The 6,243-nt window shown below is 37.5% G+C and overlaps 1 long non-coding RNA gene across 1 annotated transcript; it reads right to left on the bottom strand.

The window, feature by feature from the left end:
* Window positions 1-909: 909 nt before the first annotated feature.
* LOC133379202 (uncharacterized) lies at window positions 910-2,021 on the bottom strand. Its single transcript, XR_009761135.1, has 3 exons — window positions 1,894-2,021; window positions 1,716-1,799; window positions 910-995 (listed from the first exon to the last, which is right to left on the bottom strand). It is a non-coding gene; the product is annotated as an uncharacterized LOC133379202 (long non-coding RNA).
* Window positions 2,022-6,243: the final 4,222 nt, after the last annotated feature.

The raw sequence follows: 6,243 nt of genomic DNA, 5'->3' as shown, positions 1-6,243 counted from the left end.
TGTTCTCTGTGCTGATTCTGTCTTTTTTTCTCAGACCACTAAACTTTCCTTTGTCCAAGAAAAGAACAAATATATTTGGCGTACAGTTTTCACAGGTGTCATTCACTTTAGTGCAACTTCTCCATCTTTTTCAAGAGGGTTGGTTCTGACATGTGTAGTGACATACTGGGAGGCGGAGGCTATTTCCACACGTAGACTTTGGCATACCTTCACTATTACCATGTTATTAATGATATTCTTTTTATCATTCTTCTTTTAATCTGTGCTAAACGCCTAGTAATTCATTTGTTCACACACACACACACACACACACTTTTTAAAAAATACATTATAGTGCTTAAATATTGGATCATCATCAAGTTACTCTCTATTGTAAGTTACTAAGCCAAATTACATTTAACGAAAGTAATCACATATTCATCCCCTGCTTACTTGTGCCCCCATCCCCTTCCTCTGTTGTTTCTCCAAGGACATCTATTTCAGTTTAGGGACCTGTCATGCCCCTTCTTTGCAAAGTGTTATGTACGTAGACAGTGCTACATAAATAAATAAATAAATAATGAAAAAAGTGCTTTAGCACAAATTTTAAAAATTATTAAAAATACAAATATGTTGGCTTTTCAGTCAGTGCCATTTTAGTGCCATGTTTATTGTCTCTGCTGCCACATCTAATTAGTAATAAAACAGTTTTTAGCCTACCTTTTAAAAAAAATTGTTCAAGTAATTGTGCAATAGTGCCTAAATAAAAACTCTTTTAGCGTAGATTCTGAAATGGATTTTAATTTTTAAAAAAGAATGATGAAAAATATGGTGTAAGTGAATTGTACCTTCCTCACCCATATGGCTACATCACACGTACTAGTGTAGATAGAGCTTAATGGGATGTACACACACAGAAAGTGCAGTGTCAGCCGAAGTGTGGAAAGTCAATTGCAAGTCTGCCTGTAGCTTTCTGTACTAGGAGGCCCTTCACTTTTTGGTTTAATTTTGGCAACCTGGAAGCAAAAAAAAAAGAGAGGAAAAGGTAGTTTGTAACTTCTCTGCTTTTCTCCACCATCTTTGTTATTTAATTCAATCCATTTGTTATTCTTCATCCATTCACCCTTGTTTCTAAATTATTTATTGTCCTATTTATCCCTCCATCCTTTCATTGCTTACAGAAGGCATGACTGTGGTAGACCTGACTGAGAAGAAGAAGAAGAAGAAGAAGAAGAAGAAGAAGAAGAAGAAGAAGAAGAGATAGTTCAGACACAGCAGTCATTCCACCAACATCCACAGTAATTTCCTCATTTTCTTGCACATGCATCCATGTTTCATTCTCTTTCAGGGCCAAGCTTAAAGATGTCATGTGTTTCCATCCCACTCCCCACCTATGCTTCATCCACATTCTGCACTGATTTCATTGGAGATGTTGGAAGATGGCTGCCGGGGTAGGCAGCTTGGTGAAAGAGCTCTGACACGATAAGTATTTTTGTGCTGTTTGTTAGTGTTTTATCTAAAACAAACTAAGCTGTTTTCTGAGAAGAGAAACTTGAAAACTTGAAGACTTGAGAGCGTAACTGATACTCTCCCACTCTGCAGGTCAGTTACCAGGCATAATTATAGCAAAAGAGAGCTTATCTTCTGGAAAAGCTGCCGATAGCACATTCCTTAGCTCGTTATACTCTTTATTCCGCCCCCTATTCCACCGGAGAAACAGTTGATAAAAGTATAACCTGGTGTTTATATGGTGTTGACAAGGAAAAGACGGAAAACCCTGGGCATTCCATTATGTCCTGAAAGCCTCCCCGTTAGGAAATCTAAGAGAAGGAAGAAAGATTTGTCATCCACTCCTTCTTCTCAGACGTCAACCGATATGGCAAATAAGGCTTGTAAAACTCAAACGAAAATCACCTCTTTCTTCCTTACTAAATCTCAACCTTATCAGGGGGGGGTGTAAATTACCACGAGAATCCTCTATTCTGAATTGGTCTATAAACACCAAGAGCTTCTTCCAAGATATGAAGTTGGAGCATGTTGCTTTAAGCTTAGCTGAGGAAATAGAAATGGCCGAAAGACAACTGGCAATTGATGTAATGACTCCTCCAGACAAAAGAGGAAAGGAACCTTCAACAAATGACAAACTACAATCTGAAAAAAGCCCCCTAGCAGATAAGGGTGATACATTACTGACAAGCCTGGCAGAACAGCCTGATATGCTACCAGAAGCTGCTTTAAAGGGGCATTCAACAGTTAAAGAAGGAAATAACGCTTATAATTCGGAGCCGGATTTCTACCTTAGCCAAGATTCTTCCTTGAAAGGGTGGCTTTTCACATTTGTGACAGAATTAGAAAATGTCAAGACTTTTCTAAGCGAATGTAACAAATTATTAATGATTTTAGTGGAATTACAACAAAAAACACTATCTATCCCTACCTTGTTAAAGGAAAATAACCAATCCCCTAAAGATACTACATCTATCATCATACCGGAGATTTCTCCCAGAAAGGAACAAACAAAGACAAAAATGAATAATCCCAAGTGCAGATCTAGACGGAGCATTGCAAAAGTTAAAAAAAGCAAAAATATAAAATCTCAAAAGTGTCCTAAAGGAAATAAAATGAATTTCAAGAGACTTTTTGAACTCTTAGACAAAAAACAACCTGATCATGGAAAGAAGAAAATCACTCCTCACAAAGAAAAACCTAAGAAAAATAATAAAGCTAATCAACGTGATGATGAAACATCCAATAACTCATCCCTGATCCTTTTTTCTGCAAGTAACCATTCCGTCAACCTTAGGGAGATTGAGTATATTCCTCAACAAGACCCGTGGCATGATGCCCTCGAAAAAGAGAAAGAGCAAGTGGAAACAAAGCAGGATTATAAAACAAAGAAATCTCCTGCTCAGTGGAATTTGGTTCTAAACGTCTGTAAATTGGTGTTTCTGAACTACCCCAAACCCAGAGGCCTTATTCCCCTTGACGAAAGGAAACGACATCTAAACAAAATACTACAAAATGCCCTATTAATGCCATTAAAACCCTACCAAATAAAACAGGTGGAGTGCCTATATTACAATGGACATAAGGCACGAGCCTTGATTTTATTCAACTCGCGTAACACGGCAGAGTATATTCGTTGTAACAAGACTGAATTGGCCAAACAGGGTATAACTGTCACTAGAACTTTCGAAAACCAGGCACCCCAACTGAAGACTATGAAAGTCACTCATTTCAAACAACAACGGCCTGAGAAACAGTGGATTGACAGTCCATTGATCAATTTAGATTCATCAGAGTCATTTAAGACTGACCCCCGAAAGTTTTCATCTACACCCCTACTGCATACTTTTCAGCAGGAAAAAAAAACCATATTGAAGCTCTTTCCTATTTCAATCCTAATCTAAGCATACACATGGAAACTGAGAAAATAGAAAAATCCTTAAAAAATGACATCTCAGTTCATAAAGAAAGCTTTGCCAAACAACTTCTAAGCAGTGAGCCACTATTTACGAATGGCCTTTTAGATGAAATAGAAGAGGAAAAATCGCTGTTACTCTCTTTTAGTCACTTACCTCACGCACAAAGAGCAGAGATTTTGAAGAGATTTGAAGTCCTTGCTGCTCGTCTGGCCACATTGCACCTGCAGGAGCCTGTGAAGACGCCTTCCAACACAATGGAACGCGAAAACGCCAAACCTGCTAATAAAATAATACAAAATCATGGGCGAGACCTTGAGATAACACGACCATCTTCATCAGTCTCACAACAAACATCCCTACAACAACGACAATCTACATCTTGGATTATGTTAAAAGAAAAAGGAAAAGTTTTAAACAAAGACACATTAGGTTTAGATTTAAAAATGGATATACCACCTGACAAAAACCATAGCATCGAAATTGACCCAGATATAGTGGTAAATAATGCGAGAGACTCACAGTTGCCCGAGTCGAATAACCATAACTTTAAATTTCTGCAAAAAAAGAGACCAGTGAATTCTTCCTATGGCGAACTCTACTATGACTTCTCTACACACAGAACATCTTCTTTTAATTGGCTGGCATCACGATACTTGGAACCTCATGAATTGGGCCCAACTTTGAATAAACATTTATCGACTGACTCTTCACCAAAGTTAAGTCAAAACGTAATGCTGAAGAATTGTTGCGTGGTTTCTCCCTCTTTAATAGAGGGTATCCAAGAGTTAAATTGACAGAATGATACTCGACCTTACTGTTTAAAGATACTTTCTTGGAACATCGCGGGGTGGAAATCAAAACTTAAAATTCCAGGATTTCAGGATTACCTAAACAAATTCGACGTAATTCTTCTACAGGAAACCTGGAGCAAAGAAATGATCCACATTAATGGTTTTTCCACTTTTGTCACCCCGGCTTTACCTAAGGTCAGAAAAGGGAGGGCTAGGCAAGGTCTGTGTACCATGGTTTCAACCAAATTGGAAGTAAAAATCACAGAACTTAACAATTTAGGCATCATACAATCTGGATTTATGGTAGTTGTACTACACTTAGAATTTAAATTGTCAGTAGTGCCAATCTTAATGTTTAATGTTTATTTTTCCCCTTCTTTGAACAGAGAGGATAGTATTTTGTTGGCTAAATTTTGAGTCGATTTATGAATTTTCCACTCAAAGTTTTCCACAAGCGTATCCAATACTTGCGGGGGATTTTAACGTGAGAACAGCCTCCAACTCAATTAATACTTTGCAATTTGGCCCACTTACAAACGTTGACAGGAAATATATTATACATAATGTTAGGCATTCGAAAGACAAAATAATGAATCAAGCTGGAATTGTCCTTCTTCAATTCCTTGCAAATCATCAATTAAATATTATAAATGGCTCACATGGAGATGATTGGGGAGAATATACTTTCCACTCCTCCCATGGATCAAGTGTAGTGGACTATATAATCATTCCCCATAATAAGGACTGTTATGAGCATAAATTTAAGGTTGCTGACCGAATGGATAGTGATCATTTACCCCTTGAATTTTATTTTGATATAGGAGGGAATGTCCATTTATCAATTCAACCAGAGTTATACGAAAATCCTTCAGCGCCGGCTTTATACAAAAGGGCTAATTGGTCTTCTCAGTTATTTCAAAAATTTCAACTCCTCCTAAAATCTCCACAGATTATCAACCTGACTTCTCTGCTCGATTCCTTAGGATTCTCCCCAGAAGGCTTAATTATTTATGAGCAATTAGTTAGTCTGATAATATTAGAGTTATACGCGCATAGCCCACCTAGACCTTCTTCTCATTGGACTCCAAAGAATAATTGGTTTGATAAGGAATGTATATCGCAAAAAAAGGCGCTTAGACTAGTCTACCGTAATTATAGACGGAATAATGAAAGAACCTTACCATCTAATTTTTATAAATTACGAAAAGAGTATAAGAAACTTATAAATAAAAAAAAGCAGGAAGAAATAAGAAAATCTTGGCAAATGCTCGAAGTAGCACTTGTTACTCGCAATTCTAAATTATTCTGGCAGATTGTTTCTGGCAATTTTTCCAACAAAGCTGCTAGTAATACCAACTCTATTACTGCAGAAATATGGGAATCACACTACAGCAAGCTGTTTAACACTTCTGAAATGAAAAATACTCCACCTATTTTAATAGACCCTAGTGAAACACCAGATTGGGTCTTAGTTGATTCTGAAACGATTGTAGAAATAGTTGCGAAACTAAAAAATGGTAAAGCTGCTGGGCCAGACAGGATTGCCCCAGATCTACTCAAAAGCGGCATCACCTGGTGGGAACCTAGGCTTGCTACTCTTTTCACTATAATTAACAGAACCGGAAGAATTCCCACCTCTTGGCTAAAGGCCTACGTAATCCCAATATATAAGAAAGGACCTAGAGACGATCCAAACAACTATCGACCCATTAGCCTATTGTCTGTGGTGGGAAAGGTATATGCCACCTATCTGAGCACAATCTTGAAAACTTGGGTCAAATCTAACAATATTATAAATCAAGCACAGATAGGTTTTATATCAGGTCAGTCTGCGGTGGATCATTGTCTATTGCTGTCTCAACTAGTTGCCAAGTACATCAAACCAAACCGAGGCAAATTGTATGTCGCGTTCATAGATCTAAAAGCAGCGTTCGACTCGATTTCTCGCGAACGTCTGTGGAAGAAATTAGAATCATATCATATCGAAAAGAGATTACTTCAATTGATAGTAAAATTATATCAAAATACCACAATTCAGATTCGATGCT

The sequence above is a fragment of the Rhineura floridana genome, chromosome 3 (assembly GCF_030035675.1).
Source record: "Rhineura floridana isolate rRhiFlo1 chromosome 3, rRhiFlo1.hap2, whole genome shotgun sequence".
NCBI lineage: Eukaryota > Metazoa > Chordata > Lepidosauria > Squamata > Rhineuridae > Rhineura > Rhineura floridana.
The sequence above is the reverse complement of the archived record's forward strand: the minus strand, read 5'-3'. Positions and strand labels throughout refer to the sequence as shown.